Consider the following 18,309-nt stretch of genomic DNA (forward strand, 5'->3'; position numbering starts at 1 on the left):
ATTACTCAATCTATAAGCTTTTATAGGATATCTACTCAGTGCCAGGCCCTAAGCTAACCTGTAGTCAATATAACAGATGTGCCTGTAGTTTTAGAACCAGCCTAGAAAATGATTACTTCAAAGAGAGAATCAGAAATCCACACATAATATAGTTGAAATGAGATAGATAATGCAATGGAGCTGGGAGAGGAATCTCAGGGCACCAACATTTCATTGCTAGGAAAACCCTACAATTGTCCAATATTGTTATGAACAACAACTCAATTTAAAGTAAAGTCATCTAAAGGTTGATTGATATTTCCCAAATTATCTCTCATTGGTTATAAAGCTGGCATTTTATTCAAATACAAATACAAGTATTCAAGGGAATAAATAAATGCAGAGAAGTAAAAGGAAATGTTGATTATAGTGTTTTATATTAAAAGTGGTCTATCACTTATTAAACACATGTCAGACTCGGTGCTAACAGGTATATACATGTGTTTATATATTTGTATAATTAGCTGTTTCAAAGGAATATGTCATTAACCCTGTTTTTCAACATGAAAATGGATAGTTATCAAACTAGAAATCTTATTGAAAGTCACAGCTTCCCAGGTAAACTATGATCCAAGTGTTTATTGAAAATTAATCTTGTCCTTGCTGTGTCACTACTATCAAGTCTCCAGGTGTCTTCCCACCCCAAGCAAGTTGGCTATGTGCTCCCAAATATTTACAAAGGAAAGGCTTCCTACCAACTCAGAATAGCTCTCTTTTTTTTTTACATTTTATTATTATTATTATTTTATGATACAGTTCCATAGGCTCCTGGCATTTCCCCATCCCCTCCCCAGCTTCCTTCCCCCCACATAGATCCTCTATATCTTATGAAAAGGATACCTTTGTTACATTACCAGCCAAAATGCCCAACAGCCATGACGTGTGTATAGCACATCAATAAAAAAGCATCCTCTGCATTCCCGTCTTAAAAAATTTAAAGTCAATAAGTTTCTTCATCTAAACCTAAATTCTGTATAATCCAGATTGGTCACAATTCTTGGACAAATTTAGAAGCGAAATGTTAGCATCAGCTACCAAAGTTAGCAGTAACATTTGGACTAAATATTCGGTGCCATCATCCTCAACAACACAGAGACCCCCATCAACTCTACTATGAAGTAGCCTGGGTGAAATACCAGCCCCTCATATCTGAGATATTGTGCACTCATTCAGACCATGCTGCTGTATTTAGAAATTTACAATTAAAAGTTTAGCAGGTAGTGGTCAAGGTCAGTTCTTCTAGTTGAATTGTTCTGTTCTGTGCCAGCTGATTTATTGACATGAGAAGCCCACAGGGACCAGCCAACAGCCATAACTTTAAGTTTAATGAAACTCTTAATGATTCTCCTGATGGAGATCCCACTCCCCTCAGGGAATCAGTACATCTTGACCACAAGGCCTAACTTTTTTCAAGTAGGTGCTGGGGTGATAGCAAATAGGGTACTTACACACTCCATGAATTAGTCATCCCTGTGTTGTTTTTAATTAAAATACCTGAGAGGATATACTTTGGAGAGAATGTTGCCTTCAGCATACAGTTGCTTGGAGGTTCCTACTACAAACTGGGTGGCTTGCTGGGCTTAGGCATCTCCACAAAGCTGCAGGAGGGCAGAGGGAATGATCTCAGTGTGAGTCAGGAAGCAGAGTCAGCGAACACACTCTACTTACATAACAAACCATCTCCTGAGAGCTACCATCTGAAGGCAACATTTCAATGACCGAAAGACCTCCCAATAGACCCACATTCCAGATGCCATAATTTTATCAAGTCTTTACCCTTAATTTAACAACCATTCACATTTAACTATCTGCTGTTAATACACCACTTCAAGATTTAACTATGTGCCTTAGTTTGGAGAGTGCAATCTTGTTAACTCACTCCTCCAAGTTCATATTCTTCTGTAATACAACATGTAATCATTCCAATCCCAAATTGCCAGGCCTTAATTCAATCAAAAACTAATTCAAAAATTCAAAATATCTTCTGAACAGCAGAGGAAATTTCCAAAATAATGATTTCTTTTATAACCAAAACCAAGTTATACACTTCCAAGAATGATGGAAGAAGTACGGGTGTACATTCCCATTCAAAAAGGAAGATGTAGAAATAGAAATGATTAATGAGGTCACAGCAACACTGAAATCTAGCAAGGCAAATATTAAATCCCGAAGCTGGGTACTCAGCCATGGCACTGTCCAACGCTAAACCGAAGTCTCCTCTCCAGCTAACCACAGCTGTGTGGGGAGTTTCTTGAAAATTGTTTAACATTTTCCTTTTCTTTACTCAAAGTCAGAGTTGCAGAGAGAGAATAAGAGAGAGAGAGAGAGAGAGAACCTTCCTTTGTATACTTCATTCCACAGCTGGCTGTAACTGCCGGAGTTGAGCTGCTTCTGAGCCAAGAGCCAGGTACTTCTTCTGGATCTCTCACGTGGGCGTAAGATTCAAAGGAACTGTATTTTCTTCTGTTGCTTTTCCAGGCTATTAATAGGAAGCTGGTCAGAAATGGAGCAGCCAAGACTCAAATCACTGCCCATATAGGATTTTCCCCAGATGATCTTTAAAATATTTGTAGACTTCTAGGCCTTTAACGGTACTGTGACAGGAAAATCTGCCTGGAAATTTCTAAAGTGTTTTGGGGGTCATCCTCCCATTGTCTTTCCCATTAGTGCATGGCACCCATCCTCCTGTCATAATATCTCTAGCCAGGGATACCTCAATCTCAGCTTTTGTCCTAAACAAGCCTTTGCTCCATTACTTCCCGCTTTCTCACTCCATTTGAGTCTCACTGTTAAATTTACTAACATCAGCCAATACCACTCACACTGCACCTAGAATACTTTGTTGTTTTAATCTCCTCCACCAAGGAACCTAGTCCACCATCTTTGATTTCAATGTATCATAGTCTCAGGGAATGACACACAATAGCCAGATTCTCTGTCATCATTTATAAAAGGTAACTTTTAGTTCAGTTCCTAATGAAATTCTCATTTCTATCTGAAAACTCATCAGCTTGACTTGGTTAGCCACATTTCTACCAGCATTACTTGTCTTCCAAGTTCTTATCAGAATCATCTGTGGCAAACTTCTTAGGCTACTGTAAGCTTTCTTTAGCTGGCTCCTTGAATTCTTCCAGCTTTTGCCAGTAAATCGGTACAAAGACTACTCATGGTAAAACTGCTAGTTAACAACCCTACTTGCATCTTTAGGCATAATAAACAGTAATGACCCAAGTTTTCTATTACCAGATTATCTTATTAATCAGTTTTTCATTAACTCAGGTGAAAGAGCTAAAAAGTGCTAGTTAGAAAGGTAGACGGTATAGCTTCGTTTGTAGCTTGGGAGCCACACTGTCCCATTGATTTAGCCATCTTTTCAGAAAGACAATTGCAGAGAGATAACCAAGGAGAGGGGGGCAGGAAGCATTCTCCATCTACACAACCAATGCTCTTGTAAGAATTACCTTCCGAAGACAAGCCCTAATGACCCAAAGACCTCCCACAAATCCCAGACTCCAGGTTCCACAATCAGATAAAGCCATCACCCTTAATCCATTACATACTGAAATTAATACATTATTTTAAAATACTTATTTATTGTTATTTGAAATAAAGAGAAGGAGAAAAAGAGGGACAGAGAGAAAGAGAGAGAGAGAGAGGTCTTCCATCTGCTGGTTCACTCCCCAAATGGCTACAATAGCCAAAGCTAAGCTGATCCAAAGCTGGAGCTAAGAGCTTCTTTCAGGTCTCCCACATGGGAGGAGAGGCCGAAGGACTTGGGCCATCCTCTGCTGGTTTTCCACTCATATTAACAGGAAGCTGGATCAGAAGTGCACCAACCAGTTATTGAACCAGACCTCATGTGAGATGCTGATGCTGAAGGTGAAGTATTAGCCTGCCTGACACCACCCACTAATAATCAATTTTTAAACAAAGGACACTGGACTTTAAATATCTGCATTAGATAAGGGAAACAAGTCCTGTTCAAACCATAAAAGCTTACTTTCATTCCTCAACTCAATAAACTAAGTGTTATGGGTTCATTTATTCTCGGACATCGGTATAAGATACATATTACATGTTAAACAACAGTTTCTCATCCTTGTGCAATGCACTCTCTAAACTGGCACCACATCTTTGCCTTCAACGAGACATTCCATTTGTGTATGAGGGAAACACTTGACATATGATATATCCAGTGGATCTAATTCCATCATGAATGTTCAGTGATGATGTGTCGGCAAATATCCCTGCTATAAAATGAGCCCTTGGAAAAGCCTTTACGTAGTGATGTTAACTGAGTACTCTAGCTAGAAAAAAACAAACTGTCATTGTAATGTGTGTCACCCCCAGATCTGGATGTTGTTTTCCAGAATGCTAAATGGTCTAATGTAATTAACTGCACTCCAAGTTGACAGCAGGCCTCCTCTCCTGACAGAGTACTGAGAGAGTACTGGAGGCTCAGTGTTGTTCATGCCCTGAAAAGTTGGCTTCAGCCAGGGAATAGTCAGATCAGCCTGAGTAAGAGGGAGCCCAGACCCTCCTCCTGTAAATTTTCCCTCTGACATTCTTGCTTTGGCTTTTATGAATTCATTGTATCCCAAAGGTATTACTAGAGCAGAGTCTGGTTAACAGAGTTATACACTAAGTTCCACATTAAGTTACAAACTAAGTTATACATTCTGTTTAAAAGAAAGCTTCTGCAATGTATACACTGTAGGAAAAGTTAATGTACAACAGATATCATGACTTTTTGATCTTGATTCCTTAAGAGTCCTAATCAATCAATAAACAATTCACCCCACAACTAAGTCTATAAAACTCAGGATATTTTGTTTATACAAAGTAGAATAACAGTCTGCGGTCTTTCACTGGTAGTATTTCCACACCCCCTTAATTTAGAAATCTACTCAAGAATAGGATTGAGAGGGTTTGCAGAGAGACAAATGTTTGTCTGAGCAGATGAGGTAAGTAGGTCTGGCCTCAATGTGCTGAGTATCATCAGTTGGCTGGGTAACTGAAGAGACAATTTATAGGTGGCAAACCTAGTTCTCCCTCTGAAATATGGGACATCTCACTTTCTTCCCTAGCTGTCAGTCCCTGTCCCTCAAGCTCTAGAACTGACATGGATATCCTTGCTGGTACTCAGACTTTCAGCCTCCAACTGAGCTGAATGCCTTAGCGATCCTGCTTCTGAGGCCCCTGCTTCGAGGCTTGGACTGAGCCACACCAACACATTCCAGGGTTTCCAGCCTTCAGGGAACCTGTCAAGAGACCTCAGCTGTCATATCCATGCAATCCAATTACCCCAGTGTATCTGCATGCATTACCTATGCAAATCTGCAACCAACTATGTACCTCTAAAGAACCCTAGAGGGTATATATGGCTGGTAACCCACACTAAAAGTCACAGTTGGTATACCTGACACAAAGGTATGAGTCTCTTTTCCCGATGTTATTTCCCCAATCTAGGAGTCAAAGCTTTGCAATCTCCTACCTGAGCTAAAATATCAGTAAAGGCTACAGGTGTCAGTGAATAGCCTCAACATCATTATAAGGGCAGTCACGACGTAGAAACCTAATATGCCACCTTGTTCATGTCCTTATGTGCCACATTTTTTATTATGACAAACATATCCCAGCCCAGCAGGTTACTTCTTCTTTTGTAAGTCCCTGGGAATCCAGTGATATCATAGATTCTTCTTGCTAGATGAATGTTCAGGTGTCTGTGTGTCCTTGATGTGAATTGATTTCCAGCTCCCCTTCTCGCTTATGTCCCATAGGAAACATTCATTATTTCCTCTGAACTTTGGGCATGCAGGATATTTCCCACAATGCAATAACATCTCTGTGCTCCCCTGCCCAAGCAGGTAACTGATCAGTTTGTTGTCTATAAAATTTTGCAAATATTTTGAAACAGGTCACAGTGTTCTCTGAATCAAAGAGGATGACTCTTAATCCTAAGATATTAAAACCAGTCTTTTAGTTTGAGATACAGGACAGGAACTTTCAAATCACTTAGGGTAAGACACGGCATGCACAGCACCCCGAGAGGGCTTTCCAGGGATTCCTTTGCACAGCATCTTTCTCCACCCTTCCTCAGTCTCAAGTGTCTTAGAATCCCTGATGGAACCAGGAAATCCTGGCATTTTATAATTACATTTTGTGGCTAAGTCTTTAAAAAGTGCACCTGCATCCTAAATTTCCTTTTGAATTATCTATTCACTGTACCTCAGTGCTCCATAACTCACTCACTCTAACATTTTATTAAATGCAGCTTTTGCTTCATGGTCTACCATATCCTGTTTCTTTCCATCTCTCTCTCTCCCTCTTTCTCTCCCCCCCCCCAACCTCTCTCCCTCTCAAAACTTAAATTGAGTAATGGTTGGATTCTCATTTCTATTTTACTTTACTTGTATGTTAATGGTATTTATTTTTGTTTCTACTCTGCTTGTGATGTTATGATATCTTTATATATTGGTTAGTTAAGCTTGTTCCTGTGAAACCAATGAATATGCTATTGTAATAATTTTGGGGAAAATAAGGAGAGAAAAGGATAGGATACAAGACAACAAGGAGATCCCAATGATTTTAAATCTATATCATAAAATATGAAATATACTCACCTTATACAAAGTTTTAAAATAAATAAATTTTTAAAAAGAAAAATAAGGGGCATTGCAGTGACAAATCAGGCTAATCCTCTGCCAGCAACCACCAGCATCCTATATGTGTGCTGGTACATGTCCCAAGTGCTCCACTTCCAATGCAGTTCTCTGCTTATGGTCTGGGAAAGCAGGAGCTTTGGGCCTCTGTGCCCACATGGGAGACCTGGAAGGGATCCTGGATCCTGTCTCGAATTGGCTCATTTTGGGCTGTTGAGGCCACTTGTGGAAAGAACCGTTGTTTGGAGGATTTCTTTCCCTATTTCTCTTTCTCTCTTGCTCTGTAAAAATACGCCTTTCAAATTAAATTTTTTAAGAAAGAAAAAAACATGAAATTCTAAAAATATCTATGTCTCTAGTCCCCTAAAGAACTTTTATGTCCAATCATTTCACATTTCTTAAGCCCAATCTGACATAAATACATTAAAGAACCAGCTGTATTCAGAAGATAATGTTTTTGTTAACGTTTAAAGCCAGTCTTATCTGAAATTAATACCCAGATTTGTCATTTACTGCTTGTGTGATCTTGGGAAAATTGCTTACCTACTTAGCCTCACTCTTACAATAGCTGCCTTGAGGAAATTTTGAGATTAACTCTATAGCACAACAGATATAATGTGACAGATACATGATCGACACTCCACAGCTATTAGGGTCTCTAATGGTTTACCCACAATTTACCTTCAGGTTGTTGCTTGAAAATTTTATTTTGTAGACTCTAATCAAAGGTTAATTTTTTTTTTTCCTTGCCATCTCTCACAATTGGAAATCAATGTCCCAATTCAAAAGAGAGAATGGTTTCCCTACAGTTTTAAACTGCAGTCAAAATTAGATGCAGTGGAGCAGCAGCCTAAATTTCCACCTTGCGTCCCATATTGGTCCCAGTTTGAGTCCTTCCTGTTTTACTTCTGATCCAGCTTCCTGCTTATGACCCGAGAAAGTAATGGAGGATGGCTCAAGTTTTAGGGTCCTTGAACCCATTTGTTTGGGATCCAGAAGAAACTCCTGGCTCCTGGATTCAGCTCAGGTCAGCTCCGGCCACTGTGGCCATTTGGGGAGTGAACTGGAAGATGGAATATCTCTCCCTTTCCCTTTCTTCTAACTCTGATTTTCAAGTAAAAATAAGTAATAAATAAGTAAATAGAAACTATATCCAAAATCTCTGAATCCTACAATGAATAAAGGATTTAGGATCAGCAAGTGCAGTGACACGATTTGCAAAGCCTAATGCAAAGTGAAAATACAGAACCTTTGCCTCAGATATTGTCAAAAATTGCAAAATATCAAGAACAGAGTATGAAATCAAGCGTCATTTCCTTCTGAGTGCTGGGCCACAAATAGCTTGCCCGACTCAGCATTCTGAATTCTGACGGATACTGGCTTCCTGTTTGTACTCTCTGCATAGACAAATGAATGAATCTTTTCCAGGCTCAACTTAACTGAAGATGATGGGGCAAAGCCCCTAACCAGCAAGCTAATGATTCTCTTCTGCCCTCTTTTGTGAACTGAAGGTTTGACATGATCACCTGCTAGGCTCTATTCAGTTGATGGGCAATGGCAAGAAGAAAATACCCTGCAGACCATGCTGCTGTTTAAATGTCCATATCAATTCCAGGAAGTTGAAAGTTTGTACAACTTCTGGTCTCTGTTGTTAAGAAAAATAAAATGAAATAAAACAGGAGGAAGGTGAGGGACAGAAGGAGAGGGAATGGGGAAGAGAAGCACAAGGCAGTCAGCTGTATGCTTCCTCAAAACCCAAGTCAGGTCCCTGAAGGAATCAGGTCTTAACCACATGAGAGGAACTACTGGGCTACATTATCCAAATAACCAAATCTGACTTTTGTGCCCTCTTTTCTTGGCTGCCACTTACCAGCAGTTACTGATAATTCATAATTTGTGCTGTCAGATAAAGGTAAGCAATACATCAAACCTCAACGTTCAATTTGTACTTAAATTTGACTTTTTTTTTTTATCAGAAGTGTACTTTATAGTACAATATCAAAATGCATTTAACTGAAACATAAATACAAAGATAAATATTTGTGATGCTGATATTTTACAAGGCAAACTTTCTTCCTCACACCAGAAGCCATGGCTTTCCTGGGAGCTTATTCGACTTGCACAATCACACACTTCACCCAAAGACTGCTGTAGTCTTCGAGTTTGCATCCCAGTAAGCTCCTTCAGGTAAGCCATGCAGACAGACAACTTTGAGAACAGCTGCTAAAGTAGTCATAGTAACTTTTTATTGACAAATATATTATCACAGGTATAATCATTCATAGAAATTTTGCTCAAAAAGCACTGGATACATATAGCAGATATTTTCAACTGTTAACAAGATTGTGATCCTGTTTTCTGTCCAAAATCTTAATTGCTTGCAGAAGTCCATCTTCTATGAACCTTAAGAAAGGTAGGCCCGTCTCATGCTCTGGGAATAAGTCATGCTTTCACAAAGCCAAACACAATAGTCTCATCTCATTTGCTAACGACTAGTTTTGCCAAAAGATTGTGATTCATTTCTGACAAATGAAGCTTGCAGATAAGCCTGTTAGAAACTCTAGGTCAATTTGTCCTTGTGTTTAAAGACAGATATCTGTGATAAATTAGTCTCTCTTTGCTATTGCGTATTGTGAGTTATTCACAGAATTTCAGCATTTGTTGCAGCCTTCTCAGCACCATGAAAAGAAATAAACTAAAGAGAACAAGTGGATTTTTTGAGGGAAGCAAAGCGGGTGGGTCTTTTGTGACATAGTCAAGCTGCTGCACCCACCATATATTTTATCACACACCATTGTGTTAAACTGTAAGTGAATTTCAGGCTGGCAGTCAGGCCCCTCCTGAGGACTTACTCTTGGGTGCTCTGAGTGCTGGCAGCTGACAGCAATTAGGAGGTTCTCTCATCCCAAGTCAGCCTCCAGATCCAAGTTCATGCATCCTCATCCAATGACCAGCAGGTGCATACATGTAAAGATCTAACCTTTTCGTAAAACTCTAATGAACTCAGCCAGCACCAAAGCTTCTGTGGAATTGATGGAGATTGGACCGCAATTCATTGCTACTCAATCCTGTTTTTTTTTAATCCTCTTACAGGAATTTCCTTTTTTGAAAGATTTATGTAGTTATTTTGGAAATCACAGTTATAAAAGATAGGAAAACACTGAGAGACATTCAATTCATTGTTTTGCTGCCTATATTGGCCACAGTGGCCAGCACTGAATCAGACAGAAGCAGAAGATACGAGTCAGGAGCTTCATCCAGCTCCCCAAGGCAGGTGACAAGGGCCTAACACTTGAGCCATATTCCGCGGCTTGACCCAGGTCATTATCAGGAAGTGGCTCTGTCAGACATAAATTGTCACCCCTATGTGAGCCCTCTCAGGGCACTTCTAATAAATTCTCTCAATAATTATTACAGTTTGCCTTGGAAATCCTGATACATAAATATATGCAACTCCAGAATCACCTGGAGAACAAAAATTGTGAATTCATGACTAGCAGGTAAATTCCTGAGCGAATATTAAGGCAATCACGTAAAAGAAAATGGTAAGTAAATTCAAATCGAAGTTAGGTCCCAGGCTCAGTGGATAATAAAGTATTTTCTGCAGCAGCTGCCCTTAAATGATATTATTTTTAATCTGTGAGGGAAATGAAGTGATGGCTGATAGCTACAGTCATGAGTGATGCCAATTCCTGGGTGAGTCCTACAACTCAGGTGTCGGAGACCAAGCTGTTTGATAGGGAGCCTCAACCCATTCAGAATGTTGCAGTTGGAAATGGAAGGTAAGACAAATGGGAGTAGGGAGTTGGCTTTGTATCTATGGCTCCTTATGTTCCTCCTGGTAGGCATAGATCGTGGAGTTTAGGCTGGGCCTGAAAGTGAAAGCTTCCTATCAGGAATCATCTAGGAACAAGGAGCTGAGCTGGTCATGTAGCTCAAAGAACAAAGAATTGATATGGCGCTTGGATCTTACAACTCAGCAGGAAGTGCCATTTGAAGCTGCTGCTCCTTGGATGTAAAGCTCTGTGCTTCCTTCTTGTGCACATCCGCTCTTCTCAAAAGAAATCTCATTGAATAGTTCTTTTTGTAGTCCTACTCTCTCCTCTGTTGAGATCTAAAATCATTATCACTTCACTTTTGATACGAAGTCGTCCTTTCCTTTAATTCCTTTTCTGTGGCTCTGATGTTCTGACATGAGTTGATATCTATTAATTCATCATTAACTTCATGAAATATAACAAATGCAAAACCAACATGGTAACAGTGGAAAAATTGCATAACTCTCCTCCTAAATGGATGCTCTGAACAAATGTTGCTTTAGAAATTTAAAACAAATTCCTTCCCTATTTTGTTCATGTGGCCGTCCTCCTAATTTGGAGATAGTAGGTTCCATTTTTAAACAGTTCTCAGAGTTCTGTTCTAGTTATATTGGCCTCTTAGTGTTTAGAAGCATCACCACCAGTGAACGCGAAGAATCACAGAACAAGGGAAAACATTTGGTTTAGCAACTAAAATGCCACATCCCATAACAAAATGCAAGGGTTTGGACCTAGACTCCATTTCAGGCTCCAATTCTAGATTCATGCTAATAAAGAGGCAGTGATGATGGCTCAAGTGGTTGGACCACTGTCACTTACCTCAGAGAATTGGATTGGGTTCTTAGTCCAATGACATCAGCCTTGTCCAACCCCAGCCAATGTGGGCACTTGGACAGTAAGCCATGACATAGGTATTAGGTCTCTTTTCTCACTCTCTTTCTTCCTCCCCAGCTATAAAATAAAATAAATAAATAACTTGAACTTGATATATTTAGTTTATCTGCATTTTAAAAAAGAATGTGAGAAAAAAAGTAGACATAATGACATAGCCAGAAGAAAGCTAAAAAGAAATAGCATTCTTTAACAAATGATACTAGCGTTATCCATCAGTGATTATTTCACAAAGAAATATAGGTGTTTGAACTACATAAGGAAGAAATATTGAGCTTCGAATTTAGACCAATGTTAAGAGATAAAAAAAAAACTTATAAATATAATGGATGCCTTTCATAATGTGAATACACTTTTTGACACAGACAGCAAAATGTAGGGAGACTATTTCCAGAAAGCTTATTTTGTTAGGGGTATCTCAAAGGAGTATAGGCTCAACTATGGACCCTTTGATTCATCAATAATGTGCTCATCGGTACAAAATTCACCATTTTATAAGACACACGCTTTGCTTTGGAATTTGGGTAACAAATGGGAATTTTCGAAAGGAACATGAATGTCGACTTTGAATTTTGAAGACACAGTCATATTTATAGATAATATCGTGCTCCTGGAAAATATTTTCTGATGCACAATTTGTTCTCTTCTTGGGAGGAAAGGCTGGATGAGCTATGTAGAAGAATCATGCCTCAATCTTCTAGTTTCTATAAACCTGATTTTTTCCTGAATGCGTCTGTATCTTGCTCCGTTACAAGACACATTCAAAGACTTTGCTTCATTTAATTAGGAATGAGCTCAGTATGCAGCATCAAAATTGCTGGCACCAGGCAGTACAGATAACATCTAATATTTTAGATGCTTTGTTAACACACTCCATCAGCTGCTCGACCTCTGATCTGTTGGAAGTGATGTCTCCTAGACCACCGAGCTGACACTCCTTCTAAGAGAAAACAGAGGTACTCTTAGTTACATCTGGCTTACTGTTCCGTTATTCTCTTTCAAGCACTCCAACAATCTGCTCAGTTTGTGGGAGCAACACTGACCTGGCCACTAACAATGAGTCATTGCTCCAAAGTCCTACAACTAACTCTTCATGGCCTCATGACTTTTGTGCAATTCAGATTTGATAGAGAGAGAGAAGAACGAAAAAAAAGTTTTGGGGAAGAGGAGGGAGATGCAGCCCTACAGATGACCTTGGAGCAGTATGAATGATGCCTAATGTTCAGCAGTTATAGGCTATCAGACACTAATATACTCTCTGGGCTAAACTGAATAGGCCCATTACTCTCAACTGCAATTCACCATCTGTGAAGTGAGCTGGTGGCTTCAGACAAGACTACAAATTGCACTTGATAGCAACAGAGACAAAGTGGTGGTTATGATGTAGAACCAAAGGAAGAGCAGAGAGAGAGACTTAAACTGACCATAGGCCGTTCAAGGATAAAGAGAAATGGGCCTTAGCCTTCACAAAACCCCCCAATGACCTCAGCCATTTGTGGTATTGAGTTCACAGATCTTAACAGACCGCATGGAAGTTCCCTGTGTCAAAAGGTTGGTGTCATCGAGAGAGAGATGTGCACAACTTGAACTACTGCTTTCAATCTGTTGTCTCATTTCATTGCTTCTTTCGATACTTAACATTTTAGAGAAAGGGTCTAACTACAGTTCAGAGAAAAAAAAAAAGAGAGCCCTCAGAAAGCTTGATGGCTGTAGACAGTCAGTCATCAGTTTTGAATAAAGGTGATGAGGACAATAGCAACAACTCATGATTCTAACCAATCAAAAATTTTTGTTCTGACCACAATCAACACAGTACCACAGGTGTAGATTATAGTCGTGCATAAAACTGTATTTCACTTCTAACTGTACCCACTTAGGAACCGTTAAGAAGTGACTTGTGTTTCCTCAAAATGCTGATGTTGAACGAAAATAAAGTGTTATTTATAGATATATCCTTTATGGGGTAATTCAGATCAAAGGTCATCATGAAGCTGCAATGCCTGTATCCCATAAAGGCACTGATGTGAGTCCTGGCTGCTCCTCTTTTGTTCCAGATCCCCATTAATTTGCCTGGGAAAACAGAGGGAGATGATTCAAGCGCTTGTGCTTCTGCACCTATGTGGCAAGCCCCAAAGGAAACTACTGACCCAGCTCTGGCCATTACAGCCATTTGGGGAGTGAACCAGCAGATGGAAGATCCCTCTCAGTGTTTCTCTCTCTCTGTCTTCCTTTCTGTAGCTCTGCCTTAGAAAACATATTTTCAGTTGAAAAGCAGAGTTACAGACAAAAGGAGAAAGAAAGATCTTGCATCCGCTGATTTACTCACCAAATGGCTTCAGCAGCCAAGCTGAACCAGTCCAAAGCCAGGAGCCAGGGTTTTCTTCCAAGTCTCCCATGTTGCTACAGGAGTCCAAGGACCTGGGCCATTCTCCATTGCTTTCACAGTCTGTAAGCAGGAAGCTGGATTGGAAGTAGAACAGCCAGGACACGGACCAGAACCGATATAGGACACTGGTGCTTGAAGGTGGAGGATTAGCCTGTTTAGCCATGGTACTCTGCCTTTTAAAGAAATAAATTAAATCTTAAAAAAAAAAGCAACAAGGCCTTCATTCAACAAAACTAGCTTCTTATTGGAAAAGACACCAAAATGATCTCTCTTCTTCATTTTCTCTCTTTCTCTAGTCTCCCTGCCCCCACGAGTACAAAGAAAGGTACAATGAGACATAATGAAAAGCTGGACAAGTAAAGATGGAAATACCAAACAGGACACAAATGCTGCTGGTACTTTGCTCATAGACTCCACAGTCATCAGAAATGAAAATAAAACAGTATTTTTTGCTCAACCCACACAGTTCATTGGCCCTTTTGCTATGGCAGCTAGTGTACACTAATAGCAATCAGGTGTAACAAAATATAATACTACTGTTGGTCATTTGGCTCATACAGCGGCAAGATCCAGTAGCTGTTAGTACCCATAACCACTGCTACTACAAGGACTGTGTTAAAGTTGTATGAACATTGACTTCCAGTCTGCCCTGAAGTTACCCAGTGTCAGAGACCCTTTGAAAATCTTGGACACAGATGTTTTTTTCATTCTACTTTGTCAAATGGGCAAAGGAACTTTATTCATTAGGTGTTGTCTGTCAGAACTCCAGGGCTCATTGCATCATTCTTTCAACAATCCTGCAAAGGAAATAGTTGCAGCTGAGACAAGCCAGGAGCTCATCCACACATTCGGCAGTGGAGACAAGAACAGTTACCAAGCATGATCTCTGTGGCCAGTGAGAGGCAGTTGAGGCTGCACAGTACTGTAAGCCTGGCAAATCCAATGTGCCCATTGAGGACACACACAAGACCAACAAACTTAAAGTAGTCTGATGAAATAAAATGTGATCAGTCAAATGCCTTGGAGCATTAAAAACAACTCTTCCTTGATTACATAATGGCGTATGGAATGCCTTGCAATAAATAAATTAAAATGCAGTCTGAAATACAGACAGTTTTAAAAATTTTAATACCGCTAACATGTATATGTATGCACAGATTAAAATTATCTGATATTCATAATTTACATCATATAAGTAGCAATAATAAAAGATTTATCTCATAGTATTTGCTTAAGTACCAAAGGATACTTCAAAAATTGTATAGAAATAGTGAAATGCAAAGATACGTTTAGAGCTAAGGTTTTGGCACATTGGTTAGCATATGCTGAACACATACTGGAGCATCTCAGTTTGATTCCTGGTGCACTTCTGACTCCGGTTTCCTGCTAGGGTGTATTCCACAAAGCCAAGGGTTTGAAACCTGGGGAAGTTGAATTCCAAGTTCCTGATTTCAAGCCGGACCAGCCCAAGCTGTTGTGGGGATTAAAGAAATGAACTGAACAAGTCTCTCAGGCTCTGTTACTGACTATAAATAAATAAACAAACAAATAAGATGTTTAAGAAGGTAAATGTGTTTTGTTTTAAAAAATAATTTCTATCAATGCATAGATTTTTTTTTTACAATACACACTTTCCATGAACGTTTTAAATGTCCCTTATTATAGTGCATGCAAGCAAAAGGTTAGACAAAATATATCAGACTTTTTATTTGAGAGGGGAATTTCATTTCTCTTTGTATCTCTAGTATTTTCTGTAATTAAAAATATATTACTTTGCTTATTAACCAGAATTCACACGTTAATCAGATTTCTTCAAGGTTTTGTCTCCTCTTACATGTTATATTTTCGAGGATTCCACACAGGGTATCACACTGAGCTTAACTATCGTTTCTTCTCAGAGCCATCATGGTTCTGACAATTTCTCAAACATTCCTTGTTCATGATCGTTTTCATGGTTTTGAAAGTATCGCTTAAGTATTTTGCGCAACATTACTGTGTGATGTTTTGTCAATTTTTTTTTTCTCATGAGACGCCTAGGAAAAAAATGTCAGAAAAAGTGTCATTTTATCTCATAATGTCAAGGACACATGCACCAGAAATACAGCTTATCATTGATTCTGGCGTGGTGTTTGTTGATCTTCTCCTCCAAAAGACCGCTTACTTCCACTGGGCCATACGACCATTTTTTTAAGGAAAGTAATTAGAAAGGGCCTGCCCTAACACTGTGGGAGACATTTGCTCCAGCGCCTCGAGGGTAAAGGATACGAGCTGAAATTCTACGTTCTTCATTCTGTTCTACATATATACATACACTCAAGGACATTTGTGTCACACTTTGGAGTAAAATTCAACTGCATTTTAGTGCTGAAATCTCTTCTTCTTTAGCCACTAGAAGCTTTTCCGTTAATTACAACTTCCCTTTGTCATATTACATCAGGTGGTACTCTCAGGTTTGGATTTCTATCATGATTGTTGACCAACGCTGAGGTTTTCTGATGATTCGTCTTGTGTATGTGCTGCCTATGTCCTAGAATCAGCAATTCTATTCATTCTGTCAGTCTGTCTGAAAACTGTAATATTTAAGCCATTCATGTTTATAGTGTGATGGATACGTCTCGTTTAGCCTCCACCGTATTTATTACTCATTTTCTCTTTGTGCTTTTGCTTTTCCTTATCCATGTTCTCTTAGGTTGCCTGTTCAGCTTTTAATAAGGAAATCTTTGTGATTCCATTTTATCCTGTGCTTTATCATATGAACTCTTGTATCATTTCATATGGTATTGTCACTTATTTCATTTGCAAATCAACTATAATCATTTAATTGGTACAGTTACTGCTCTAAACAGGCGTATTTAGGTTAATTAATAAGATAATACATTTTATTTACTTTCCACTATTACTCACTGGCATGCTTCCTTTGCTGTGTAAAACCATGTTGCTGACTTGTACAATTTCATAGCTGATGAAGAACTTTAATATTTCACAATGTGTGTGTGCCTTCTGATAAATGATGTTAGTTTTTTATAAGCAACTTAGGAAGGAAGAAATACTCCCAAACTTGTTTTCTTTATGTAGTGGACGGGTGAGATTGTGAGCATAAAATAAACTGAAAATACATGATGTAAAATTTACAAGAAAAACATTTAAAAAGGAAAATGAAGCATGAAAAGTTGAAGTGTCATCATGTTCTTACGTCTGTACATATGAAACATAGCAAATGCATTCACCTGATATAAATAAAATATTTAATAGAAAAATAATGAATTTCTCCTGCATTTTTGAGAGCAATAAAAAATTCTAAGTTGTTTTTTTTCTAAGTTGTTTTTGATATTATTTTCACTAGTTTGTCACTCTGTTTGCTTTTCTTTCTCTCTCTCTTTCCTTCCTTCTTTCTTTTTATTTCTTTCTTTCCTTCTCTCTTTCTTTCTTAGCAAAGCAAGGTTTATTAAAGTCAGAAACCTCTTGCTGCAGTAATCAGGAGGAAACTCCAAGAGAGGAAATACACGATAGAATTGTCAAAGTTGCGCCTTTTCAGCACAGTTCTGGTAAGCAACATGGAAACAAACAGCAAAATGGCGGCAAGAAAACCCATCAGAAGGGCAGAGTAGAAATCCTGTTGTAACCTCTGCATTCTGCTCTCATGATAAAACTGGAAACTCAGAAGGCTTGAACGGCACTTTTGTTTTTTGGGTGGAAGCAAGCATCTTGTACACTTTTAAAGGGACTCCTCCTTTTCTCATTTCAAAAGGGACCTGACCTCACTATCTACCAGTCCTCTCCATAAGAACTACAACTCAGAATTTGGAGGTGACGACCACTCCAGCGACTTTGTGCTGGAAGGGACATCTCATCCCATAGCTGCAAAATGCATATTATTTTCACTATTACATGCAACAGACCCATATAAATGTTGAGTGTAGCATCATTGTTGAGGCAGGATATTTGGTTAAAAGTAGGTTCAAATTATAGTTCTCTACCTAGCATCCACCAAGCCACACTAATTTCCTCTCACTTTTCAACTGAGGGTACTGTTTATGTCACATGGTATGAAAGGAATCAAATGGTGTACTCTACTAGGAAAACACTGTATAAAGTGTTTTCTTACATGATTTATTTTTATTTGAAAAGTCAGATTTACAGGGAAAAAGAAGAGACAGTGATCATAATGGCCAGAGCAGAGTTGAGCTGAAGCCAGGAGCTTTTCCGAGGTCTCCCAAGTGAGTATAGGAACCCAGGACTTGAGCCGTCTTCCATTGCTTTCCCATACCATAAGCAGAGAGTTAGATGGGAAGAGAGCAGCCAGGACATGAACCAGTGCCCATATTGGAAGCTGGAGTTCTAAGGTGGAGGATTAACCTCTTGAGCCACAGCACCAGCCCCAAGTGTAGACTTTCATTCCTATATAACTAACATTGGTCAGAATTCTTTTTAAAGTGTGGATTCAGACCCAGCACGGTGGCCTAGTGGCTTAACTTCTTGCTGTGAACATGCCAGGATCCCATATACGTGCTAG

Source organism: Ochotona curzoniae, unplaced genomic scaffold (assembly GCF_017591425.1).
Source record: "Ochotona curzoniae isolate NIBS_2020 unplaced genomic scaffold, NIBS_Ocur_1.0 contig_3432, whole genome shotgun sequence".
In the NCBI taxonomy this organism is placed as follows: Eukaryota; Metazoa; Chordata; class Mammalia; order Lagomorpha; family Ochotonidae; genus Ochotona; species Ochotona curzoniae.